This window comes from Prionailurus viverrinus, chromosome D3, assembly GCF_022837055.1.
Source record: "Prionailurus viverrinus isolate Anna chromosome D3, UM_Priviv_1.0, whole genome shotgun sequence".
In the NCBI taxonomy this organism is placed as follows: Eukaryota; Metazoa; Chordata; class Mammalia; order Carnivora; family Felidae; genus Prionailurus; species Prionailurus viverrinus.
This window is the reverse complement of record NC_062572.1, coordinates 76670556-76697359: the sequence shown is the minus strand read 5'-3', so window position 1 is coordinate 76697359 and position 26804 is coordinate 76670556.

Genomic DNA, 26804 nt, shown 5'->3' with positions numbered 1-26804 from the left:
TTAGAAAAATAGATAATACTGTTCGCAAGGGAATGAGCATTATTATTTTTATTTACTTCTGAATGTTATCAAGATCAGTTAAAATTACCATTTTAAATGTGGCATATTTATTGTAGGAGAAGTAGTCTGCATTTTCTCCAGCTCATCTTGTCCCCAGGATGGGTAGACTGCTCCCAAAGATGGCCCAAAACTCCCATCTGTGAACATGCATGTCCCTCCTCCCATCAAGAGGTAGAAGCAATGTCCTCTCCCTTCTGGTCTGGCCTGGCCTTGACTTGCTTTGACCAATAGACTCTGGCAAAAGTGACACTGGACCAGTTATGGAACTCACTCTTAAGAGGTCTGTTAGCCTCTACCTTGGCTCCAGTCTCTCTGTTATGCTCCTGCTGCTAGATGAAGAAGCTTGGGCTCCACCACTAAATGCTGAAGAGTCACAGGAGAGGGGTTCTGGAAGATGAGATGCCATCTTGGTTGGCCTAGCCCCAGCTGAGTTCCCAGGTGAATACCACCGTATGAGTGATCTCAGCTTCAACATCACGGAGCAGAAGAACTGTCCAGCTGAGCTCAGCCAACCCAGAGAATTGTGAGAAATAATGACTTGTTTTAAGCCATTAGGTTTTTTATACAATAAGTTACTGACACATTATCCCTCAGGTGTTTATAGGCAAAACAAATTTCTATTATTTCCTGCACGCAACTCAAAATCCTGAAGTTATTTAATTGTTGAGCTATTTTATAACCACCTCTCATTTGATTTGTTGCTTCCACACTGGGTTCTCAGAATCCCACAGGAAATACATATATCACCGGTTGACCAGTGAGGGTTGGACCAGTCTGTGGTCCAAGCACTCACTCTGAGGACTGACTTTTTTTGAGGAGTCTCCAGGTCTGGAAAGGTTTAGACATGCGATTTTCAACTTTATGATCACATAAATCATTAATTTGTTGCCTATCTCTTGCCTCAGATAAAATAATGCAAGTTTCTTTTCCAGGGAAGGTGATCTAGAGTGAAAAACACAAATGGCTTTCTTGGAAGGGGGTGGTCTTATTTTTACATGTAAGAATTTTCACTGATTTATGGGTTGTTTTGTTTTCCTAAATGGTCCTGTTTAGACTGTGTTGTCACAGTGACCATAAAACGGTTGAGTGAAAAATAAAGCAAAGTAGAATGATGAAGCAGGGACTTGGTGGGCATTGCATGCCTAAGAGGGTATGCTGAAAACCAGAGGTTCTTTTTTTTTTCTTCGTCTTTTGCTTTCTTGCTTTTTTCCTGTTTGTGTTCATCACTGACTGGGCGAGAAAGACCTGGTGCTGACGGTCAGGGGCAGCAATGGAAGCACATTGCGTAGCTTTCCCTGGTGGAAACGGTGTTATTTATGTGGCTTCAGCTCCTACATGACCCCTCCCTGAGCTCCTCCTTCCTCCCACAAGTTCTATGTTTTATAGAGCCCAAAATACAGGAGAATATGTGTTGGGACAGAGAGGTAGAGACTGTAGCACAAGTTGATTATCATTTATTGATTTTACCTGAAAATAGGTTTATTGCTGCTGCTAGCATGTGTGTGTGTGTGTGTGTGTGTGTGTGCGCGCGCGCATGCGTGTATGCATACACGCGCATAATTCTAACCAAAGCGTGTGGTGTAATACTTGGTAAGAAACAAAAAAATCAAGAAGTTCTACACAAGGAAGGTCTGGGTAAGGCAGAAAGAGGAAGGGGAGTTTGTAGAAAGGAGAAGGGAGATGAATACGGGGCAGGCAGTTGGAAAGATATGTGTCCTCATCAACCCTTTCTGGCCAAAGTCCCAGAGTAGAAAGGTGTTGTAGGGTGCTGGGGGGCGGGGGCGGTTATCATATGTAATCCAAAAGAAAAAAAAACCCAGTGCTATTTATAGAGTTTTGTAGACTTAAAAGCATCTTCTTAAGGGCAAAATAAGTTCCTTGCTAGCTAGGGCTATGTGTGGTTGAGTTCTGGTTATATAACTGTGGAGTAAGGAAGTTCCAAATGCAAGAAAAAGAAATCAGTAGCTAAACAGGGGCAATTGAGCTGGGGCAGAGGCAGGGCCTGGGTGTGGAAAAGAGAGGACGAGGGATGAGTCAGTGGAGAACGTTAGACTGAGGGAGAAGTGGAGGACAAGAAGACCGGAGATGGAAGAGAAATGAGCAGGCCATAAGAGCCAGAGTTGGAGAAAGGGCAAGATGTCAGATTAGACGTGGGCATGAGAACCTGGGTAAGGATTTCAAGAACCGGAGGTCTTGCAAAAAGGTGGTTTCTCCTACTCATATAATGTGGCCTTTCTATCCCTCAAAATAATAAGTGGGTGACGGACAAGCAGAAAAAGCAATGAGGCCAAGGTCATGAGTTTTATATCTGTGTGGGTCACATACCAGCTCTAAATGATATTCTGTACCTTACTTTTGGTGAGCCATTCAATAGTTCATGTCATTGTACCCAAGGGATATGGATGAGAGAGCATGCATGACCTCTAGACAAGCCAAATTTATGACCAGAGAGTGGCGCTTCAATAATTTTATCTTTGCACGCCCACCCAGAGAGCATATTGCTGCTTAAATGATATTTGTATCATCCATCCATTATATCCTTGGTAAAGTACCCATAATTTTCTTTTCTGTAAATGAGTTGATGAAGACACAAAGTCATAAAGAGACTGCGGCTCCTTTCTTTACTAAAGCTAAGTAATCTACTGTGATGCATATATGTATACATGTGTGTAGATAGATAGATAGATAGATAGATAGATAGATAGATAGATATAGATATGTAAATCATGATCCATAAATTTTTTAATGTTTATTTATTTTTGAGACAGTGAGAGACAGAGCATGAGTGGGGAGGAGCAGAGAGAGAGGGAGATGCAGAATCCGAAGCAGGCTCTAGGCTCTGAGATGTCAGCACAGAACCAGACACGGGGCTCAAACCCACAAACCGTGAGATCATGACCTGAGCTGAAGTCGGATGCTTAACCAACTGAGCCATCCAGGCGCCCCAGTCATGATCTGTCTTAATGTGGAGGCTTCAATCTGTTTGGATCACTATAATCTTCAAATTTATCTATTCAAAAAATGCATATTTTCCTTTGTGTCCTCACATAGATTAATAAGACTTTATATATATATATATATATATATATATATTTTTTTTTTTTTTAATGTTTATTTATTTTTGAGAGAGAGAGAGGGAGACAGAAAGAGAATACAGAGACACACAGAATCTGAAGCAGGCTCCAGGCTCTGAGCTGTCAGCACAGAGCCCGACACGGGCTCAAACCCATGAATCATGAGACCATGACCTGAGCTGAAGTCGGATGCTTAACTGAGTGAGCCACCCAGACACCCCAGGAGTTATATTTTTAATTAAACTTTTTATTTTGAGATACTTATAGATTCACATGCGGTTATAAGAAATAACACAGAGAAGTCCAATGTAATCTTTACCCGGTTTCCCACAATGGTTATCACCTTGCAAATACAATTTCACAGCCAGGATATTGACATGGATGCAGTCAAGATCCAGAACGTTTCCATCACCACCAGGATCCCTCCTACTGCCCCCTTTTAGCCACCCCACCTCCCTTCACAGTGTGGATGCCCCACGGTTTGTTTAACTACAGTTTACACACTTTGGACATCTGGTTGTTTCCAAGTTTGGGCTATTATTAATAAAGCTGCTATAAACATTCGTGTACAGGTTTTTGTGTGAACATAAGTTTTCATTTCTCTGGGATAAATGCCTAGGAGTATAATTGCTGGGTTGTATAGAAGTTGCTAGTTTAGTTTTTCAAGAAACTGCCAAGCCGTTTTCCAAAGTTCCAAACTGTTTCCATTTCATATTCCTAGCAGCAGTGGAGGAGTGATCCAGTTTCTCCATATCCACGCCAGAATTTGGTATTATCACTATTTTTTATTTTAGACATTCTGGTAGGTGTAGAGTGGAATCTCACTGTGGATTTAATTTGCATTTCCCTAAAGACTAGTGACATTAAACATCTTTTCGTACACTTGTGTGTGTGTGTGTGTGTGTGTGTGTGTGTGTGTATGTGTGTTGTATATGAAGAAAAAACATTTGCTTGTTCCTTAATGTTTATTTTATGTACTTTGTTCTCATGTCACCAGACTCAATGTGTGGCGAAAGTCAATGCCAGCCTCAGAGAAGAACCTCAGTAGAGATTTCCAGCATACTGGACGTGCAAAAGAAGTAGAAATGTTATTTTGAGCTGGATGTCATTCTTAGCTAAAAGGGAAAAAACTGTTTTGTGTGAGTGTCATTGTAACACAGTATATCAATAATACAGATTATTGTTGTATGCCCCCTCTCAGGTCTAGTCCTTTTACCTCACGCAATGTTAGGACTTTTTGTAGCCGTCTTAAAGACGTTGTTATCTTTGGCAGAAGCATGGTTGCTTGGCTCAGGAAGCAGGCAGTAACAATGATATCAGTTCCTTTTTATTTTTTTCTTCTCCTGGAACACGATGTTACCTAGAATACATGAGAATCTGGCAGAGGTCTGTATTTTCTTCCCCTGTATTCCTTTCACACCATCTGTTTGGGTGTGCTAGAATCCACTGGAATGTCTTTACAAGGTGTCAAAACTCCGGGAACGCCACTCCACTTGGCAACAGAGAGAGAAAGGATAAAGTGATCATGGGAGTCGAATGGAAGGGACAACCTGGGGGGAGTGTCTGTCACAGTTACAAAAGAGACAATTTACGGTGTGATAGAGTCCAAGGTTAGTGTCACTTCTCTCAGGATCTATTTCCGATCAAGGTCCCAGGAATGGATGCCATGTCGGCTCCCTGGTTCTCCAATGAGGGAAGCGTCGCGTGTGGCTGCAGCCTGTTTCAGAACCATTCCTGTCTGCCTGGAAGGCCCTCAAAGGGAAAAACAAACAGAGGATGAGCATTCGATGGGCCGAGAAATCCCCAATTTAGTGCAAGTTCGTTTTTGAGAGGGGCTAGAAATCCGGTTCGCCTCTAAGTCATTTCAAAGGCAGAGTTTTAATTTTGTTTATTAAAAATATAGAAAAACAAAACAAGACAAAAGCCGTCCCTCTACCCCCAAAACTTGTTTATAAACTGTATCATGTGAAAATCCAACTTGGAAAGAATTCTAGTTTGACTCTAAACCGTTTGTTCACAAGCTCATGGAATAACATGGTTCTTGGATTCATTAACTCTTATTTATAAACTTAAGGTTGTTTTGGAACAGGAAGCATAACATTTACTAAAAAGAACATTGAAATGTATTTGTCTTTTTAATTAAAAAAATACTAAGAAATGAAGTCTGCAAAACACAAAATCTTAATATTGCAGTAGGATCTTCCCTCATTAAAAATATATATCAAACCATTGTCTGATTGAAACTAAACACAGTTAAACGTATATAGATATAAATTATATAATTTACATTTATTATACTTAATCCAGGTACACATGCAAACACATTTGTATATATAAATTATGTATGAAATACTCATAGCTAAAATTTATGTGGCTATATTTGAAACTCTGACATCAGAGATAGGCTTAAAACACGTTTAATTACATTACCAGCGTGTATAATCAGAGTTAGAACTACTGATAGATTTTGCTGACAAGAATTATGGAAACTAGCAGCTAATTCAGGATTGTTCTATTACAGATATTACAGGGGAAGCAAGTCTGGAAAGTGGATTTAGATTCCCATATTATTCACTTTTTGTGGGAATTTTATGATTTAAAAAGTGAATTTCTTAGGCAACTTAGGGAAGTAAACTCTAGAACCAAACAGTCATCATTTTGGATAACTTTTTTGTGATTTTCTTCTTACCTTCGTTTAGCTGAAATTCTGTAGGTCACATAAAAATGTCAAAAATGTGTAATGCGAAATACATAATATATAAATGCACAATACACCCAACTTCTTGTCTTTCACAGGAAGCTTATAAGAATATGGTATTTTCTATTGATACAAGGAAATGCTGAAAGGTGGTTAGTGCTGAGTACTGAACAGCTCTTTCTCTATAAAATCTCACAGGGCTCTGCGGCCAATGCTTATAAGACCCTAAAACATCCAAGTTTATATTTTCTCTAAGCAATGCGTTGAAAGGATGGAGGGATTCTTCTCTTTTTTTAATGTTTATTTATTTTTGAGAGAGAGAAAGAGAGAGAGAGGGAGAGAGAGAGAGAGAGAGAGAGAGAGAGAGAGAGAGAGAGAATGCAAGTAGGGAGGGGCAGAGAGAGAGGAAGACACAGAATCTGAAGCTGGGTCCAGGTTCTGAGCTGTCAGCACTGAGCCTGACGCCGGGCTCGAACTCACGAACTGCAAGATCATGACCTGAGCTGAAGTCACCTGAGCTGAAGTCAGAGGCTTAAAGGATTGAATCACGCAGGAGCAACTGGATGGGGGACACTTCTCTGAAACAAAGGTGACTTAAGTGTCCTTTTAAAAAGCTTATTTTATTTACAGCTTGGAAATATCTCCTGATGAAAATGGGAGGGTTTTTGGCAACCACAGCAAAAAGTGATCTTCTTTGACTACGATTTTTAAAACTCTTCTGAACAAAACAACCTTGCTGAAATAAATGTACTTTTTGGGTTGCATGATCATGTTAAAAAAAAATGAGTGGGCACGGTGTTTGAAATGATATTTAGTAAATTAACATCATTACCACCAACTAATAGAAATGTCGGGTCGGCAGCTTTGAAAAGTTGTCCAAACAATGTTGGTATTCCGCATTACAGAGATTTAAGAGGTACTGATTCAGGGGCTCCTGGATGGCTCAGTCAGTTGAGCGTCTGACTTCTGATTTTGGCTCTGGTCATAATCTCACAGTTTGTGAGTTTGAGTCCTGCATCTGTGCTGACAGTGGGGAGCCTGCTTGGGATTCTCTATTTCCCTCTCTCTCTGCCTGCCCCCTCCAGAATAAATAAATAAACATTTTAAAAAAGGTGCTCATTCACTCATACCCATTTTTATCTTAGAAATGCTTGCCATATAGTCCATTAACACATCTCATCTAGAATTAGGGTTTCTGGATACTTCCGAATGGAAGCCAGAATATGGAGGAATCCCGTTGCTGAGTTCAACGTGTGTCTCATTGCCCTTGTGGTTTGGTGTCTGGGAAGGTCCTGTATCAGAAATCTGTGGGCGTTGTGGACAGCCCAAAGGAGGTTAGTCCATGTTGAAGTTAATTAGGCATTTACTTACCCTGGCTCAGGGAAATTTCCTAGTCTGTTGGTGGAACTTCTCGGATCCGGGCAGACAAGCTAGCCGGCTAGACTTTGCAAAAAAGTGGATTTTGGTGTCTAGGTCCCCCTCTGCCTGCGTTTCTAGCGTTTAGGTTGGGCTTAGGTTAGCTGAGGGATACTTCCGTTTGGGATATAGTCTGGCTTTGGGGTTACTCTCCAGGTTAAGCCCCCAAGAACACATGAAAAGCAGTACCAGGAAACGAGGAAAACGCTTGAGGTCAGAATCCCTGGTGGCGGTGAAACGTGACTGTTTTGAAAGTCGTGGGGAAATCTGAGAGCCCCGTGAGTAAAGGAAGTCTCTGCAAATGTGAGTGACTGCGTTCCAGCTCCTTCCCCTTTGTTATAATCATTGGGGTCTACTTGTCAGTGATTAGTCAAAGGTGGATAATATCATCAAATACATTAACATATTGTAAACAGATCAGGTGGACAGACTGAGCGAGAACAGATGGCCAGAGATCACTTCCAAGCTAACTCCAAAGGCTGGTGGTCCAAGAGGGAAAGATTCTGGGGCTGTCACAGCTGAGCACGACTCATTCATTCATTCATTCATTCATTCATTCATTCCACCATTTGGGGAGTAATAACATGGACTCCGTGCCAGGCCCTGATCCAGGCTCTAGGGACTCACAGAAAACTATAAAAAAAGCAGACAAAAATCCCCGCCTCTCTGAAACTTTTACTCGCCAACCTTGTGAAAACATTTAATAATCATAAATAAAGAGGAAGTTATTTTCAAATTATTAAAGCATTTAATAAGAAAAAAATCAGAAAGATTTCTGTTCAAATAGCAAAGCATTTCATTTTTTAATGTGTGAGGATAATCATACTGCTTAAGGTGTAAGGAGAAAAAGATTTAAAAACAAAGTGTGGCTTTCTCTTTTCAAAAAGGAGCTGGCTTAGAGATAGGGGTTGCAGGTAAGCAACTTTTTTTTTTTTTAAAGTAAATAAATTGAAAACATGACTTCCAATAACTGTACTATCCACCTCTTAACTAGGTTATACTATCCATGTTTTTTTTTTTAATATGGAAATTAGCACTTCTTTTAAATGTGACTGGCAATTTTTGTCTCGTATTTTATTTCTGAGACTCTCATGAGCTGGTCAACACTGTATGCAATTATTGCATATTTAAATAAATAGGATGTTGATAACTCAGGCAGGTACTTTAAGTGGAAAAAAAACCAGCAAATGCAGAAACAAGTTTATAAATAGCATAGAGATTTTATTTGAACTTTATGTTTTTTTAGCTCCTAATGTTTGTTTCTTTTCTTTTTTTTTTAAATAAAGGAACAGTACAGCAGGTTAAACAATTTCCTCTGAGACAATCTAAACATATAAGTACAGTAGGGGGTTGAGAGCCACAGACTTCATATTATATGAGAAAAATGTATGTGTGTTTATCCAGTTTGACTCTAATGAAGGAACAGATTTTGCTCACTTTGGCTCCTTTCCTCCATAACCTCATCTGCTTCTCAGAAAGTCTTAATTGGTGTGCAGTTCAAATAGCATGAAGCAAACACTTGGTGAGCTTGTGGTTTATATCACGGGAGAGGTGTTGCAAATGCCAGCTTGTTTTTTCACGTGTAGAATACAGATCAACTCCCTGTTTCCTTGATGAATTTGAGGTCATTCTGTAAGTGAAAAAATCAACAAGTGAATAAATACAGAGAGCTGCTCCTTGCCAATGTTCCACTCAGGTTCCCATCCAGCCAACCTTCATTCATTCAATAGCAGTTGAGCTCCTCACAAAGGTAAGAGGGAGTCCTGCCACCAGATGTCCACAGTCTGAGGTGGGGACAGTCTCAGTGAGCAATCCCAAAGTAGTGTGACTGGCAGCTCATGTGAGGAAGGTGCAGGGATCTGGGGAGTGAAGAGGGCGTCTGAGTGCCTGGTTGGGGATGAGAGCGTGGGTGTAAGGGAAGGCTTTGCAGAGAGGCTGACGTGGGAAGTCATTCAGAGATTGGAGTTTTCCTGAGGACCGGTGTCCTTCTGGCCAGAGGTAGCAATGCGGAGACAAAGAGCAGGAGCCGTCCCAGAGGGAATCACAGGCTTTCCTGGTGTTTTTCATTCACTTGTGTGGATTCAAGTTTCCATCCGGCATCTATCTGGTCCATTTTTATTCTGCCTCAAGAGCTCTCTTTAACATCCACGTAGCTTGTTGTGAATGCTTCGGCTTTAGTCTGTCTGAAAAAGTCTTTCTTCACCTTCAGGTTTGAAATAGCTTTGGAGGGTACTGACATTTACCCCCCCCCCCCCACTTCTTTCAGTTCTTTAAATATGTTTATCCATTGCCTCTTGGCTTGCGTGGATTTTCGCAGGAAAATTCTTATTTGTGTTCCTGGGTATATAATGTATCTATTTCCTTGGGCTGCTTTTAAGATTTTCCTTTCAGCCCTGGTTTTCTGTAATTTTGTAAATGAGCCTTGGGGTTGTTTTCTTCATGTTTATTTCGCTTCGGGTTTATTGAGCTTGTTGGATTGGTAAGTCTATTGCTTTCAGAAAGTTTGAAACAAATTTGGCCAATAGTTCTTCAAATAGTTTTTAACTCCCCACCTTTGCTGTCCTGAATTCCAATTACGCTAGACTTTTGATGTTGTCTCACAGATCACCAATGCCCTGTTCATTTTCTTTCAACTTTTCTTCTCTCTGTGCTTTATTTTGGATAGTTTCTCCGGCGATGTCTTTAATTCACTGATCACTTCTTCAGTGCCTTTCCAATTACAGTGAATTTAAAAAGTTTTTTCTGATCTTGCAGTTTTCATCTCTGTAAGTTTCATTTACTTCTTTTTATATCTACTGCCTCTCTCCTCATGTTCATGTTTTCTTCTTACCTTCTTAAACGTTTAGAACGTATTTATGATACCTGTCTTAACGTGCTTATCTCTTAATTACATCATCTCTGTTGTTTCTTGCTCCATTCCCATTGATTCATTTTTCCCCCGGATATGGATCATATTTTCCTGCTTCTTTACATGCCTGGGAATGTTTGATTGGATGATGACATTGTGAATTTACACTGTTGCATTTTGGCTTTGGTCGTATTTCTTTTTTTCTTTTCTTTTAGAGAGAGAGAGAGTGTGTGATCTGGGGAAGGGGTAGAGGGGGAAAGAGAAAGAGAGAATCTTAAGACTGGGGGCTCGACTCCACGACCCTAGGATCATGACCTGAGCCAAATCAAGAGTCGGGCACTCAACCGACTGAGCCACCCAGGCGCCCTTGTATTTCTTTGAATGTGTTGGACTTTGTTCTGGCATGCAGTTAAATTACTTGGAATCTGTTTGATTCTTTCAAGCGTTGTTTTTAAGATTTGTTAGATCAGTTCCAAATCTGCCTTTAGTCTAGATTGTTTGAGCCCCATTACTAAGGCAATACCCTTCTGAGGACTCTACCTCATGTCCCATGTATTACTCAGATTTTCTGTTGTGGTTTATGGAAGTGTTCAACCTACGGAAGCATTCAACCAGTGTTTTCTTCACTGACCTTCGGTAATTTCCTCTCAAACATGCAATGGGACTTTCTTTCTCATTCTGTCTGTCTGTCTGTCTCTCCCCCTCCCTCCAGTACTTTCTTCTCCACTACCTTGCTCTGTGTATTCTACGGAGAAAGAAGTGAAAGAACTCCAATCTTTGTCTCTCCATTCCAGTGAGAATTCTGGGCTTCATTTGGGTTCTCCCTTTCTGTACTGGCACATGGAAACTGTCTGCAGGCAATACAATGGGGCAATGGCAGGTCCCACTATGTTTGTTTGCCATCATGCATTGCCTATTATTCAAGGTCTGAAAACAATTGTGTCATATGTATATTTTTTTGGTTTTCTAATTTTTCTAAGGCAGGAGGATACATCCAGTTTCTGTTTTCCATGTGGTTGGGAGCATTGTTTTTCTTAAAACTCTTTTTTTATTATGGAAAATTTCAAACATACGTGTAAGTAGGTAGAATAACATAATGAATCCCTGTGTACCCATCATCCAGCCTTGACAATTATCAACTCATGGCCACACCTCTTTCATCTGTACGTTGTCCTGCTTCTCTTGGAAAAGATTATTGGGATTTATTTGAAGCAAATCCCATGTATTTTATAATTTTGTTTCTACATATTTCAGTATGCATTTCTTAAAAGATAAGAGTTCTTTTATTTTTAAGTTTATTTATTTATTTTGAAAGAGAGAGTGAGCATGAATGGGGAGGGGAAGAGAGAGAGAGAGAGAGAGAGAGAGAGAGAGAGAGAGAATCCCAAGCAGGCTCCCCACAGTCAGTGCAGAGCGAGACACGGGGCTCAAATGCACAAACCACGAGCCAAATCCAGAGTTGGACACTTAGCCGACTGAGCCACCCAGGCACCCAAGAGTTCTTTTAAAAGGCATAACCACACCAGCATTATCGTGCTTACAAAAAACTAATAACAATTCCTTGATGTTGTCAATTACTGAGGCAATATAAAATTTCATGGTTTCCTAGCCAGCGGTGGGTACTTGACTAAAGTATTCCCAAAGTTGATATCCTAGAGTATGGTCATATCTGAACTTGTATTTCCCATTCTATTTCTAAACCCCTTTCTGCTCAAATTTATTCTTCCCCCAGCAAAGAAATATCCAGTAGCTCCTTCTCTTCCTTCTGTACTTCTCAACCTGATTCAAGCCCCCTGTTCTCCTGTTATCTCAAGCCCAGGTCCTAGTGCATGGCTGGCAGATGAACATCTTTAAAGGTGAAGGGAATATCTTAAAGTCTTTTCCAGCTCTGACATGATATGAAGAGAAAGTTACAGTCAGTTTTAGAAACAAAATGTAATGCTCACTCTGTATCGTGATTCCAGATGTAGAATCATCTCTGAGAGGTCATGCTAAAACTGCCTGTATTTGTATCTTTTAATTTATTTTGAAATTTAAAGTTGCTCAAAGGAGGTCATGAGACCTTATGTCTATCAAAAATGGTTCTGGGTTTGAAATGGGTTTGAAAAGTTTGAGCAACACCAATTAATATCAAGCAAGATTCCCCCCCACCCTTTCTAATAGAATTACCAAGACTGGCCTTTTTGTGATTTCAGGGGAACAAAATGGTTCCACCTCTTCCCTCTCTGCTCTCCACTCCCAAACTTCCTCACCTGTTTTTGGACACCTGAAATTTTCTGCATTTGGGAAAAAGACCACAGATAAAAAGAAGTGATTTTTAAAAACAGCTTTATTGATGTACAATTCACATACCATACAACTCACCCATTTAAAGGGTACAATTCATGGGGCGCCCGAGTGGCTCAGTCGGTTGAGTGTCCTACTCTTGATTTTGGCTCAGGTCATGATCCCAGGGTCGTGGGTTCCAGCCCTGTGTTGGGCTGAACATGGAGCTTGCTTGAGATTCTCTCTCTCTCCCTCTGCCCTTCTCCCCCACTCATGCTCTCACTCTCTCTCTCTCTCTCAAAATAAAAAATAAAAAAATAGAGTGTACAATTCAGTGGTTTTTAGTATATTCACAGATACGTGCAACCATCACCACAGTCAATTTTAGAACGTTCTCATCATCCAAAAAAACCCCCATACCCATTAGCAGCTTCCCTCTATTTCCTTCCAACCACCCCAGCCCTGGACAAGCACCTATCTACTTTCTGCCTGTATAGATTTGCCTACTCTGGCCATTTCATATAAAGGTAATCATACAACACGCGATCTTTTGTGACTGGAAAGGCAAGTGATCTGAAGTGACTTACGTTCATATCAAAGAGGAAAAGAGTCCTTTCTATCATTTTACGTGGGCTTTTGATGGGGAGAAGAATAGACCCTTTCGGTACTAGGAACTGGTGGTAAGAGGCAAAGCCGAGTGAGCTAAGAGGGGTGGTCCTCGCTTCCCACTGTTGGCTGCGGCAGGTCCTGGCTGTTAGCAGTCAGTGTCACAGCTTCCGGAGGATAATTCAGATGTTGGCATAAAGAGAGAAGGACTCGCGGAAGCGGCCCCATGTCTAGATGCAGGTAAGCCCCGGCTACTGTCTGTCACATCCATAAATACTGGAAATGAGACTTATAATTAGACCTCACTTAACTGACAGCTCACCTTGATTTCTCGCTGAGCTGCTTACAGGCCCGAAGCGCCTCCTTCCTCTACCGTGGCTTGTAACGCCAAGCGCTAAAACAATGTTGCACAGGCTATTTGCCCGATCAGGCCAGGTAACGGGGCACCAGGCTGTCATTTTCATCACGAGGAAATAGGTCTTTTGGTGTAATTTTCCTCCAGTAATTAGTCTCTCTGTGATTTTTAGACTTTGTGTCATGTTGTGAATGCAACATGTTCGACAGCATTCCTGCCGAGGAAATATCTCCTACGATGGGTAAGCAAATATCATCTTTCATTAAAAAACATCAGAAAAATTTCATCTGAAACTTCTGAACAGCCAGGGGGAGGAACACTCCTAATGACAACAAAAAGCCCACTTATGCCAAAATCCACGAGAGAGTGGCTTACGGTGCAGGCTGGGAAGTAGCCTCCCTGGCCGTCCCTCCAGCCTGTTGGCTTGGTGTCTGCTCTTATGTGAGCAATGATGCCTTCCGAGACAGTTGCCTTCTAGTCACCAAGTGGTGTTATTTAACCAGCGATAGGGACCAGATTAGAACACTTTCCTAAGCCAGGAGTTTAGTAAATCAGGTTGGTGCTCTACATATCTTTATTTCTCTTCCGTATTTTTCTGTGTAGGTGCACGCCTCTACAGAAGCATCTCAAGACCTTTGCAGAATAAAACGCTATAAAACATAATCACCTCCTTCTCTTTGGTAGATGAGAGGAAATCTTTACACTCTCCTTCTAGAAGACAGATGATGTTTGAAAGAAAACCTGATTCTGAAAATCTTAGCACCAAAGCCATGAACTCTTTTTCTATAAATGAAGTTGGGGAGGGATTATGATTGAATCTTGATGGCGATATGAGTGGCTAGAATTTTCCAACAGTGCTGGTGGGAGAATAGAAAGGTTTGGCTGCTATGGAACACTCTCTGGCAGTATCTGAAAATATCAAACATGTGCCTCCCCTATGACACAGAAATTCTACTCACACATACACACACACACACACACGAGAAACCAGTGCATACCAACTAAAGACATGTGTAAGAATGTTCTTAGTAGCTTTCTCACCGTAGCAAAAAACTGGAAGCAAACCAAATGTCCATTGGCAGGAGAAGGGATGAATAAATTGTGGCTTCCGTACAATGGAATACAACACAGCAGTAAGAAGAACCACTGAGATACCCAACAATATAAACGAATCTGGCATGATTTTGAGTAAAAAAAAAAAGCTAGAAACAACTGAGTTCCATACTAGATGGCTCAATTTAGGTGATTGTGAGTGGGCACACGTAGTCCTGATAATAAAAGTCACAGGGCTGCTGGCCTCAGGATGAGGGCGGTATTGACTGGGGAAGGGCAGCTAGGAACCAGCTGGGGGGGCTGGAATTATTCTATGGTCTTGATTTATGTGGTAGCCACACAGTGTAAATTTTTCACTTCTGTAAAAATTTACCAGTTTGTATCCTTAAGACAAGTGTACTTTACTGTAAATGTACACACAGAGCCTAGCTAGCTGTGAAAGGATATTTTGCAAAGATTGGGCTATAAGAAATCTGAGAGCTGCTTCCCTGGTGAGACTGGCTTATTCGGTTTGATTCTTTTGCCCACGCAATCCAGCAATCTGAATCCCTGCCGAGGCTTCTCTTTCTCATGGGTGCCTAAAGTTCCTCTTACAGAGAAAGAAAGAAAATCTGCCATGCCTGGTCCAATACACCTTCTGAAGACTGTATTTGAAGTTATGCTGGACGTTACTGCATTTGAAAATAGAGCAGCCATACAGAAAAACGTGTTTGCTGTTACTTCACTTTGTAGGTTGCCTTGAAAGAAAAAATTTGAATTGGACACTACGGACCACCTCTCTCTACTTTCATTGCATTTCAACATATATGGAGGTTGGGTTCAGTTCCATGTATCTGTTGGACTTCTAGGCCAGGGACCTGAGGGTGAAATTGGACACTGGGGTGAGATATCAGAGATATGGGTGTCATCTGCTGTAACAGAATAAGCCAGAAAAGTGTGGTGAGTGCGAAGGGGAGGGCCAAGAACAGCACGTTGGCGATGAGCCTCCATGTAAGGGAGTGGAGGAAGCGGGATCCTAGGGAGAATCCTGTATTCTCATGCAGGTCTCTTGATTCTTGGTACACATTTCTAAAGCTTCCATTTCAGGTTTTGGCTTCTCTCTCTGCATTTTCTCTCTTCAGAGAGCTCATTTGTTTTAATGATGCCAATTTTCCGCTAACATCTTCCACATCCAAACCTCCCACCCTGCCTTCACCACTAGGCGCCGGCCCTAAACTATCTTCTTTCACTCAGTCTGCATGTTGGCAGTTCCTACAAAACATGAATGGAAGGTGTTGGGCTAGATAGGGTCAGGTGAAGAGGAACATCCAATGGGAAGCTAAGGATTGGAAAGGCAATGAAAGAAGATTCTAGAAGAACTTGGAGGGGCGTAGTTTTGGGAAAGTGAAAGAGAAGAGAAATAGTACATATGGAGACATTTGGAAATAGGAATATGCTTGCCCGTTTGCACTCTTATTTGCTGAATTCTGCCTAGAACAAATGGTAGCACGTATACAGCATTCACTGTTGACCTAGTGCTGCGCTATATACTGATGTACATTATCTCATTTAATTCTCATAGCAACCTTAAGAGTAGGGTGCTGTTAGTAGCCTAACTTTCTAGATGGGAAATCGAGGCATAAAATGATCAAGTGCTTTATTTAAGTCATCACAGCATGGGCTGTGAAATCAATTTGCTTGACTTCAGAGCTCATAGCCACTAGGCTGCGTTGCCTCTTGCACACACACAACCATAACCACACATACACACACTCACCCACACACACCTGCTTGAATGTCCTCTCCATATTTCCTTGGACACTTCTTAGCCCCTCTGCTTGCACAGACTGTATCTATCTCCATGGTCTCAGGACACTTTATTTCCTACCTGGTTTTGCAGCCAGGAAGACCATTCCAGGGAGACCATTTTGCATATGGTCAAGCCGGTGAAGGTAGAAAGTGCCCCTGTCTAATCTGTCCCTGACTACAGTATGAAGAAATAGGATCAAAAATGGGGAAAGGAAGTTGAGGCCGGAGCTCAAATGACCTTAAATTCAAGAGCAAGGAGTTGAGGTATCATTTAATTGGAGTGAGGAGCCACTACATGGGCTTTTGATGAGATCTGAGCTTTAGGCAGGCGGACCTCACAGCTGGTGTGGGATGGATCAGAATGGTACGGGAGAGTGGCCAGTTGAGAGCCTTTTGCAACAGACCAGGTGAGGCCCCGGCCTGGAAGGATAAGCAAAGGCAGAGCAGAAAAGAGAAGGGGGAGCTTTGAGTTGAGAACAACAGATTTTCCCAGAGGTCTTGGTGGGGAACGTATTTATCCAGCTTCCAGGAGAGCTCGTAGAAAAGAATATCTTGTTCATTTAGTGCTTAATCAAATCTGGATTCCCTAGCTGAGCTTTCAAAGGCCCTTTGTGAATGGATGGCAGCCCTTTCCATCCGTCTTTTCTTCCCACTACTTCCAGATTCCGTCTTCCACGGTGGGTGGGCTGATCTTGCTGTTCCATAGACACGCTGTGATGCTGTGATGGATGTTGGATTTTAGATTCTGCCCCTAAAGCCTCATGCCCTCTGTTTTCTCTAGCTATTTCGAATACATTTTCAACTCCATTTCCCCCACAACTGTTGCACCCCTTATACCTGCACTAACTTATTTTTCTCCCTTCCGAACTCCACAAGGACATTTGACAGTTTCCCCGGCCTCATGTTTCCCTGCACTCCTGGGAGAATGGTTGGTGGCCACCATGTCTTGTGCTCTGTCTGTGGCCTCCACGAGACCTAGCCTGGCCTGGGGCACACGATGCGCCTTCAGACTCACTGGCTGACATGTACGTGTAGAGAAACCAGCTTCTATGTGGAGTTTTGATGCCGTGCTTAGTTCTGTCTCACAGCCCAGCTTCCAATCAAACGCCTCTTGTAAAAGGCAAGGAGAGGTGATTGGAAGTGACATGGTGTGGAGGGGGCAGATTTGAGAGGACGTTGGCCGTGAGCACGTGCATGTGCTTTGGAGCACCCGGCTTTTGCTTCTTCTTGCCAACTCGGGACTGCACCTCTCCTAGATGACTTAATGGCCTCTTTATTGGCTTTGGGAAAAGAGTGGGTCCAAGGTCAGCCTGGGAGAGCGATAGCAGCGAATGCTTAGGACTGAAGCAGAGGGACAATTTGCGTGAACGCCCATGACCAAGACGCCGATGGCAATTGGGAGAGTTGCCATCTTCAGAGGAGATGAAATGTTCATCGTAGAGCTCCCTGACGGGCACGAGCCCGTGCTGCCTTGACACCTCCAGTTGGTGTGTGTTGCATAGCACCCGTTCCCCATGGGGCACATGATAGGTGCTGGCTTTGTGCTTCTTGGTTGGTTATGTGTGTTGCCATTTGTTTAGCAAGCACTTACCCACTATTGGTGTTTAGAAATATCCTCACCACAGCTGAGGTGGATACTATTACTCTCATCATCCCTATTCTACTATGGGACAACTGAGGCACAGAAGACTTTAGTAAACTGCCAAGTTCACATGGCTAGAGGGTAGACAGGCCAGATTTAAATTCAGGCGTTCTACTCCATGGTCTCTGCTCTTAACCACCACTCTGTGCTGTTTTAACCATTACTTGTGCTGAGTATGTTTTGACTACTTGGAAGTAAGTGAGGTTGAGGCCATGAGGTCACTGGGGAAAGATGACAGACAAATCTGGGGACAAATCTGGGGAATGGTGGCAGCAAGAGAAGAGTCAAAGGCCAAGATACCTGCCCTTATTTTACAGTTTACCCAGGGCCTGGCTGGGTGTTAGAATTGTCCTTCCCCACAACGAACTGGGGAATCCTCAAAGCCAACCCCAGATATTAAAAAGCAGCAATTAGACCTTAGTGTCCTTGGTAGTTCATCATCGCTGCTCGTCGACAGGAAGAAACAGATGCTGCGTGAAGATCACGCTGTCTTGGAGGTTCTGGGACAATTTGGGCTTGATGGATGTCACTCCCTCACGGCTTCTTCTAGGCAGGCAACCTGGGACGAGGCAGGCACATGGAGGCCTCTTATCGGTTGCCTCTTCAATCTAGACGACGTGAGCTTTCCAGGACTTTTGCCGCCTGTGAGAGAAGCCTTTCAGAGGCGGTGTTGTGTTTGGTATGATTTCTGAAGCAGATTTTTTTTGTCAAAATTGATGCCACAGTTGTGGAAACACAGCAACGTGATCTCTCTATTAACATGATGAAACTCTTTGCAGGCTAGCATTTTCCGTTTTTCTTGGAGATGAAGAGCCATTCCTCTGACGAAGACACTTTGCAACTGCCTCTGTCCCCTCTAAGGCAGCTCAAGAGAGAGCCATTTTGTGGGGCAAACGGTAAATACCTAAAATAGCCTTCCTGATAGGTCAGAGAACCTGGAGTCCCTCCTGGAGCTTCAGTGAAATTTGGGACCTTAAGGTTGGTGTATTCACTGAAAAATAAAGTGGCTTCCCTTTTTATATAATTTGAAGGGTGTGGAAGTCTCTCTGTGTCCCCAGTCTGCACCCATCTAGGCTGACAAAGAATTTCATGTTCTTCCCATTGGAGCCCTGACCCTTTGGTTAAGACGTCACAAGCTCAGGAGCCTTCTGCTTTAAAATGAGGCTCCGGTGAAAGCTTGGTGTGTGTGTGTGTGTGTAGCATATAATATAGAAGTTATTGCTACAATGCTATTGGTGTATAATCCTAAAGAAAAATCAATGAGTGCCATCAAGTTACATTAAAAACCTTCTTGTATTACATACATAACAGATTTGTGAGGTAGCAAGGGTTATTCTAGGACTCATGGTACCTGAAGGGAAGTGGGAGTTCAGAATAACCAATGGGACGGAAAGGGGGTCTATCTGTATGAAAGAGAGTTGACCTGAGAAGAAAGACTTTGCACCGTGGCATCTCCTGTGACTTGAAATGTAGAGAAAGAGGCAAACCTGTGGGGAAAAAGTGAGAGAATAGAAAAGCACTGTCACATTTGAATCTAAACCTCCTTTGGAAGAGTCAATGTTTGTCAATGCCATATAAACTCTCAGTCTGGGTGTGTGTAGGGGGCATATGTATTATCCGTGCAGGCGTGATAACCTGCTTATTAATGGGTGTGATGAATTACTCTGGTTGTTTGCCTGGTAAAAATGTTTTAAATGAACATAAATGACCTTAAATTAAGACTGAAGAGAAACTACGGCACATTCGTCATGAGACTCGCAGTGCTAACTCTGAGCTAGAAGGCTTGTCAGTTCCCAGCACACAGCTTTCAGGACGTGCCTGCTCCCCAGCTCCGTGGCTCTCGCTCAGCCCAGGTAGATCCCAGCTGAGAAGCCAGGCTGAGCTACCAGGCACTCCCCTGCCTCCGCTCCAAGGACCGGCTGAGCTCATTCAGCAGGAATTTGAATTCATCATTGGGGTGGCTTGCCTCAGATCCGCTGCTGGCCTGATTACTGCGCCTTCTTAAGACTAAATTTGGGGAGTTGTGTTTCCAGTTTTGCTGGCTGAATCTCTATCTTGTCCCCGGGTGCTAAATGCCTTAATTCAGGCCTTCCTTACCTTTTTCACTTTCTCCTTTTCCTTGTTTCTTCCACCTCCCACCTCCTCGGAGCATGAGTCTGGCTCCAGAGCTCCAGGACTAGAGCTGGGCCATCACCTACCAACTTTCCTACTGTTCGCAGAATAAAGTCTGTCCCCTGATTCCTCCCCACTAAGGTTGCCTGCCTACCAGTACCTCCTGTTGCTCACTTTCTTACACACAGTTTGCTAGTCTGCAGTGCTGTTTCTCAACTGTGCCTCTAACTTACTAAGTCAGACTGTCTGGAATTGGGCGTGGGGATTTGCACTACTTATAAATGCTTAGGTTCAAACCTCTGGGTGTGGACCAGTGGCTTTCAAACTTGGGTGGGCATCAGAATCAGGTGGAGGGCTTGTACAGGCTTACACCACAGGCTTCTGGGCCCCCTCCAAGAATTTCCGATTCAGATTTGGGGTAGGGCTTATAAATCTGCATGTCTAATAAGTTCCCAAGTAATTCTGGTATTGCTAGCTTGAGACCCACACTTTGAGAATCATGGGTCTAGATTATTACTTGTCTTCCTGCTGTCTGTCTGATGGAGATTTCTCTCAATTAACTACAGTTGGGCTTTTCTAGCTCTATATCACCCAGGAGGTAGGACCAGGGGCTCCTTCCAGTCTGGACCTTTTGTGCCTACTGTGTAATGAGATATATCAGGCTTTGTATATCCTAGGTCTACCTGTGACTGGATCCTGGGCTTCAGAATAAAAATAGAGGATGCCATGGATTCCAGGAACTGAAGGGTTAACAAGGGATGGCTATAGGGACACAATTAAAAAAACAAAATGAAAACACCTTAAAAGCAAGGGTCCTGGTTCAGACCCCTCTGGCTTTTATTCTATCCAGGTGGAGAAGGAAGTGAAGAAGGCTGCCTTGTTTTGGGGACCAGGAGCTCGATCTCAAACTAGGCTGCTGGAGGAGAACATGGAACCCATAGCTTCGCTTCTATTGCATGAGAGCAGCATTCGGTTCTGGTGCAGAGCCTTTATGTATAAATAGGTACGTTCTTGGGGTTCCACATGGCATTGGTTTTTGGCTTTCCTGGAACGACATGTTAGTCCAGTTGGAGTCCTAGTCCTGGTGAAAGCTTGTAGGAAGACTTATCTATTCAATTTTTCCAATGGAGTTGTTTCAATTAACTACACTTGATGCTTACTTTTGTGAGCAAAAGCTTATTTATTGGGGTGCAGGAAAATTCATTTTTATTTTTTTAAATGGTGATAAAATACAAATAGAATCAATGGTCTTTTAAAAAAATTTTTTTTAATGTTTATTTATTTTTTTGAGACAGAGAGAGTCAGCATGAATGGGAGAGGGTCAGAGAGAGAGGGAAACACAGAATCTGAAGCAGGCTCCAAGCTCTGAGCTGTCAGCACAGAGCCCGATACGGGGCTCAAACTCACAGAATGTGAGATCATGACCTGAGCTGAAGTCGGACGCTTAACCAACTGAGCCACCCAGGCACCCCATAGAATTAACTGTCTTAACCATAATTTTAAATGGTATGGTTCAGTGGTATTAAGTATATTTACATTTTTGTACGAACATCACCACCATCCATCTCCAGAACCATTTTGCAAAACTGAAACTTCATACCCATCACACAGTAATTTCCCAATCCCTCCTTCCCTGGCCCCTGGCAAGCATCATCCTCCTTTCTGACTATCCTAGGTACCTCACAGGTGGAATCGTTTGTGCTTTTGTGATTGGCTTATTTCACTTTGCATATTATCCTCATGGTCTATCCCTGTTGTAGCCCTGTGTCAGAATTTCCTTCTTTTTAAAGAGTAAATAGCATTCCATTGTATGTACATTCCACATTTTGTTTATCCATCCATCTGTCAATGAACACTTCTGTTGCTCTCACCTTTGACTATTGTGAACAATGTTGTCATGAACATGGGTGTTAAAATATTTGACTCACTGCTTTCAATTCTTTCAGGTATAGACCTAGAAATGGAATTGTTAGATCATCTGGTAATTCTATGTTTAATTTCAATTTAATTTAATTTTTATTTTAGAGAGAGTGAGAGAGAGAGCAAGCACAAGTGGGGGAGAGGGGCAGAGGGAGAAAGAGAGAGAGAGAATCTTAAACAGGCTCTATGCTTGGCACGGGGCTCAATCCCATGATGCTGGGATCATGACCTGAGCCAAAATCAAGAGTCGGACACTCAGCCTACTGAGCCATACAGGTGCCCCTCTATGTTGAATTTTTTGAGGAAATACTGTGCTGTTTTCCATAGTGACTATGTCATTTTATGTTCCCACCAACAATGTACAAGAGTTCCAATAGAGGAATTCATTTTGCTTCTTTGCGTTGACCTGACTTCCTGGGAGAAGGCTGAAATGCCGAGATGGGTGGATCCTGATAGGAAACACATGTTACACTTAAGGGGTAATTGAAGAGAGGCTAATGAAAGGATAATTCAAGATAGTTGAGAATAGGGTTAAGGAAAGCAGCAAAAGATGGTGAAGAAGCTGGGGCCCAGCCACTTCCAGGCCTGAAGAGGTGTTTGTTGCTGGAACCAATGAGTGCTGTAGCCATGGGCAAGGCAGGGATAAAGCTGGAGGAATAAATGCCCTGACCCTTTTCTTTTCCCTTTCTCTGATTGCATGTTAGTTACTCCTATGGGTGAAGCCAGAGGGTGAGGGAGACGAGTGCTATAATCCACAGAGAACCTTCCCATGCAGCAAGCAGAGCAGAGAAGAGGGAAGAATTGGCCTGGAAAACACATAAGAGAACAATCAGCATGCTCGGTGTCATGTCTGCTAAAACTGTATTCACTCCAGCTCGGGAGAGCACCTGTATGTTGGGTGTTAGAATGTACACCCAATGTTAGAATGTTAGACTAGGGAACCTGGAACTGGTTGAGAGAGGGGCAGGAGTCGTCCACTGTGTGGATACTCACTGCTCATTGAATACTTTTTCTGTATTTGCTTCAAATCATGGCAGATTCTTTTTCTGTGGGACCTTCAACCGTTTGTTTCCGACACTGAGTTGCAAGAGCCAAGTTTCAGCATTTGTGTGTTACGTTACACCTCTCGAATAGCCGAAAGTGAGACATAGTTCAAATAAGTCTTGTGATTCTGGGAAGGTGGATTGTAGGAGTATGAAGCATGAGGAAGTAGTGCGGTTATACCAGTTTTTTTCTGGAGTGGGGAGGGCTTCATTATTCAAATGCATAGCATGAGTATGAGAGTGCTGGATTCCTTGGGGGGAGAGAAGGGGTGTGAAGAAGCTACTTGTCAACAGTGAAGAGAAAGGAGAACGAATCGTACTGAGGAAGAAAGGAAAAGTGAGAACACCCAAAAGACTAACTTGCTTCATTTGCCATTTTGCAGATGGCAAACCATCCTAAGATTCCTTTAGCGGGAAAAGTGGAGAGGTGCCCAGGTCTGTGGAGATAACGCTTCACAGAAGCAAGAGACCTACCTCAGCAGTATTAGGCACTGAGGTTTCACGGCTAACTTCTCACTGCAGCATAACTTATCCCATCCTGACTGACACAGGGCGCCACCCAGGGGTCAGTTCCTCTGAAGCTTTCTTTGTCGTGTCACAGAGTGGGTTTCCCATCGATTGTAGGAGTTACCCTATTGTTCGTACAGAAACCACTTGAGGACAGGCGCTGTCTTTTATCCATTTTTATTTTCCTGGAGCATTTCTATTTTCCCACCTCAGTGCCGAACACCGTGGTAGGCCTCCTGACATTTGAAAATAAATTGGGTTCACATCTCAGGATGTGGTGGGCCTGTGTTAGCTTCTTCTAATAATCCTTTCCAGGCTGGAGCCTCTAGAGTAGGGGCATCATTACTTTTATTTTTTTAAATGTAACATTTCTTAGATGTTAATAAGTTGAATAATATAAAGAAAAGAAACAATAATTGCCTATAGTTCCACCGTCCAGATAATTTCTGATGATATCAGGGAAACAGTAATTAAAATGCCTACCTAGCTAGAAAATTCAAATAGTAGTAAAAGGTCCCTCTCCTCAAAGGTAAACATTTAAAATAATTTCTTGTGTATGCTTGCAGAAAAATATGCAAATATGTCTCACTCTTTGTGTGTGCACACGCACACACAGGTACACCCAAAAGGATCGAGCTATACATACTCTTTCATACCTTTTATGCCCCCAAAAGGGATATATTGTATATGTATATGTATATGTATATGTATATGTATGAATATGTGTATTCACATATACATATGTGGGGATATACTGTATATGTATATGTATATTGTATATGTATGAATATGTGTGTGTGTGTGTGTGTATACACACACACACACACACACACACACACACACATAATTGTATATATGGAAGATTTCTCTAGAATCACTACTTCGTTTTTTAAAGTCCACACAGTATCTATTGAAGATTTATCATGATATAGGTATCATTGGAATTTTAGATGAACTTTAGGAACACTTCTGAATACAGAATGGAAAATGCATAGAATGAATGGAAAAAGTTCAGGTGGTACATGAAGAACGAGAAAGAAAATTGGAAGGAGTAGAAACACCCTACAAAAGCAAAAATTTAGAACATAAAAAGTAACCCAACATGTTTGAGAGGACAATTTGCTTTCAGTCCTGGTTGTAGATGTGTTGAATTTTGTGACAAATGAATACAAAAGCGACAATAGGCATCAGAATGACCAGAGGGAGAAAGAATCTTGGCAGCAGCCTCTAATATTTACTAGACTTGAGAAGCACATAGGGAGACTAGGCCATCTGGACAACAGTTACATTTGTCAAGTCGAGGAGTGACCAAAACACATGGTGGCATCTTATCGGTGGGGATAGTGAGAGGCTATATAAATCTAGAGTTTGTGAGAGAGCACGGCTGTGGAGGCAATCTCAGGCCATGAATTTAGGGGCGGAGAGAGATTGCATCACTGATGGTTACTTGAAGAAAATGAAGAAAGAATAAGGTTTATGGCTCAGAAGAGACACAACTTATTTTGGGGTTAGTCCAGAGAGGTTAATGCCAGTGTGTGTGTGTGTGTGCGTGTGCATACATGTGTGATTGCACGTGTGATGTCAACATTTTGTTTAAAAAACATAAAGGAATGGTCACAGAACTAATTTTGAAACGCTTCCTACTATGTGTCAGACGCTATGTGAGATACTCTGAGGAGAATTAGTGTTCCTTGTTTTGCCCACCACCCCCTCCTGTGAGCTGGTTTTCCTCGTGTCTCAAAATAAGGAAACTGAGGTGCTGAATATATTCTGAATATATTAAGTAAGCCTACTAAAATGGGCAGGTGTTTGTTACATGGGTAGAATATTATGTGAGAACAAGGCTGAACAGCCAAGGGGGAATGTAGAAAATAATTATCTCTCATTTAGTGTGTATGTCTAGCAAATAGTCCACAGAGTCTGAGTTAAACAGGTAATTGGGATAGCCGAGCACACTGTTTGAGCAGTCACCGAGAGGCAAAGGCAGAGCTAGTTTTTGGCTGTGGGAGAGATTTGCTTTTAGAGAGAGCTATGTCCTGTGTGGCAGGGACACAGCTTGGAAGATCTATCAGCGATCAGAGGTGGGTGTGGTTGATGCATCCAACAGGGTCAGGGAGCTAGATTTGAAAAACAGAACAAAAATGTTGGCCAAAACATGTTTAGGAAAAGGAAGGTACTATGAGTAAAGGGAAAGGGAAGAAAAGCCCCTCAGGGGACCTGACAGGGTCGGAGGGAGGATGTTGAAACTCCAGAAATAATGCTATCAAGAAAAGCAAATGTTGTTTAGTGCAGAGGAAAAGAGGTCTGGCGCGGAGTAGAGGTCAGTGAGCAAAACCACACAGCTGAAAGAAGGCTCATACTCGTAGGATGATGGAGACACACACTATAAATGGGAACCATCCTCTTTTCTAGCTGAGTAAAGCTCAGATGCACCCTGAAACTCTTGTCCACACCTCCGCACATATGGAGAGTCTAGAGAGGAACAGAGAGCCTGAAATGTTTGAAGTTATACAAAATCACTTCCATATGGAAAAGTTAGAAGAGTAAATTATTGAAACTTAATGAGACACATCAGAGAGGAGCTTTGACAACTGTTTTCAGCTCTATCAAGGTTTATGAAATACGCCATGTTGACAGGACCAGCTCTGTCCGTTAAGGAGACATTAGAGAGGAAAGGCCAAACTCCATGTTACATTGAACTTAGTCACACAAAAGAAGACCTCTCTTAATGCCAGTGTTTAAATCTGAAAGAAAGCTTCAGAAACTCATTCTGTGGAGAACGTTGTTATATCAATTATTCACACAGGAGATGTAGTCAGTTCTCTTGGATCCTATAGAAATTTTAAAAATTCTACTTCATCAGATTTTGGCCAGGTTGGGAAGGTGAAAAACCTCTTAAAGCAAGAGAATTCCACTCACTGAGATTTGATAATTATCAGAAATCTCAAAGGGGAGTCTGTTCATGCAGGGTCACTCTGGAGGAACTGAAAAACTCTAAGTTCATATGAATATTAACTTTGTGTGTGTGTGTCAATTAGGATAGAACTTGCTGTTCTGAATCAAACCTACAGAGCCCTCAAGGTTCACCTTCAACTCACATAGATTATTCCTCTCTCATGGTGGCCATTTTCTAGAAGATCTATTTTGCAGGCACAGAACAATCATGAAAGCAGTCAGTACTTTAAGGAAGAGCATGTATCTGTGTTAATATAAGATATTTACACTTTGTTGTTTCAATTCTTTACATTTTTTATAATTTAAAGAAGGAAGTTTATTATTTCTTCCCTTGTAAGAGTACTGCATGATGATTGAGGTCAGGATAATAATTACTTTTATGGGGCATCAGTAACTGGAAGGGGATGTGGGAGGAGCATGTTGGGAGATGAAAATAGTTGTGATTCAGATGGTGGCCACCTG